The sequence below is a fragment of the Lathyrus oleraceus genome, chromosome 5 (genome assembly GCF_024323335.1).
Source record: "Lathyrus oleraceus cultivar Zhongwan6 chromosome 5, CAAS_Psat_ZW6_1.0, whole genome shotgun sequence".
In the NCBI taxonomy this organism is placed as follows: domain Eukaryota; kingdom Viridiplantae; phylum Streptophyta; class Magnoliopsida; order Fabales; family Fabaceae; genus Lathyrus; species Lathyrus oleraceus.
Window position 1 is genome coordinate 346845735 of NC_066583.1, and position 1777 is coordinate 346847511.

Here is a 1777-nt window from a genome sequence, read left to right on the forward strand (position 1 = left end):
TATAAGGTTAGAATGTAAGGATCGTAATTGAACCGATAATCCGTACAATTGTTCGTAGAAACACTTAAGGGCTATTTTAACTTTCAACTTAAGTTTTCCCGCACTTAATTTCCGTTGGGTAAGATCGAAAGCCGTCCAACGTCCTTTTAAACTTAATTGTTTTTAACTATTTCAAAAACAGCGAAAGCGCTTTGTTTAGTTCATTAGGAGTCTTTAACTTAAGAAGAAAAGAGATTTTAAAACTATTTTCGGACGCGTTTATAAGTTTAGAGTCTGGTTCGTGAGAACCTCTTTCGGTTAAGAAATCCAGGTTAAAATACTTTTCAACTTAGTCAAGATACTATATTTCTTAAAAATAGGTTTACTACTCTAACGCAATGCGCACCTTTTTATAGGTGACAATAAGAGGGTTTGATTAGGGAGTACAACTCGGTTCTGAATACGCGAAAGCGACAGTTCCTGTTAAATTGGTTCTTTTCAAAGTAGGAAACACTGCCCATAAGTAGTTCTATTAGCAAGTACTTAGATTATTAATCGATTATGTGAATTACATTCGAGCCTGTCTTTATTAATTGAACTTTATTCAACACGTTACTTTTCATTGCACACTCTAAAAACCCCTATTTTGATTGCCTTTGATAAACATCATAATAATAGATAACGATAGAATGACACTTGGTCTCTGTGGATTCGACAATCTTTTATATTACTCTGACGCGTTCGTATACTTGCGAAAAGCACGCATCAAGTTTTTGACGCCGTTGCCGGGGACCAATTTCGTCATATTTAATTACCCTGTTGTTATATTGTTTAGACTTAGGCTATTTCCCGCCGGTCAATGCGAAAAGCTCGCAGCACCAGAAGCTTAGTATACCCTCTGGCGGAACCTGAACGTTACGCTCGCGCACGTTTATTCTTTCATAGAATTAGGAGAGCGATGGCCGAAGATCAAAACCAAAGACCTCTGAAGGACTTCGCCCAACCATCCAACGAAGAACCTAGTTCTAGTATAGTAAACCCAACCATACCAGCTAATAATTTCGAACTTAAACCATCCCTGTTGCAACTAGTGCAACAAAGACAATTCGCAGGTCTCGCTACTGAGAACCCAAACCAACACTTAAAAATCTTTCTTCAATTAGCAGACACTTTTAAAACCAATGGAGCTTCTCCTGAGGCAATACGTTTAAGATTATTCCCTTTTTCCCTCAGAGATAAAGCCCTATCATGGTTAGATTCCTTTCCACCCAATTCCATTACGACTTGGGATAACCTTAGAAGAGTATTTCTTGCTAGATACTTTCCCCCAAGTAAGATCGCCGTTCTTCGAAACCATATAACTAGATTTACCCAAAACCAAGGAGAATCGCTGTTCGAAGCTTGGGAGAGATATAAAGAGTTGTTACGGGCATGCCCACATCATGGTTTAGAAAATTGGTTAATCATTCAAACCTTCTATAATGGCCTTCATTATAACACTAAGATGACCATCGACACTGCCGCAGGCGGTGCTCTGATGAACAAACCTTATCCTGAAGCTAGTGCCCTCATTGAAGATATGGCTCAAAACCATTAATCATGGGGAGTCGAACGAGCGACAGTTGAGAAGAAGGAAGCCCAAGGAGGAGTGCATGAACTAAGCTCTATAGACATGATGCAAGCTAAAATGGACGCATTAGCCCTCAAGGTCGAGCATATGTGCATAAACCCGAATACTGTAGCTGCAGTTTCATCGGATTGTGAGATATGTGGAACCAAAGGACACCAATCTGCAGAA

General features: G+C 39.4%; 1 non-coding gene across 1 annotated transcript; it reads right to left on the reverse strand.

Annotated features, from left to right (window-relative positions):
- Positions 1-1321: 1321 nt before the first annotated feature.
- Positions 1322-1428, reverse strand: LOC127088934 (small nucleolar RNA R71). The gene has a single exon (XR_007790735.1). It is a non-coding gene; the product is annotated as a small nucleolar RNA R71 (small nucleolar RNA).
- Positions 1429-1777: the final 349 nt, after the last annotated feature.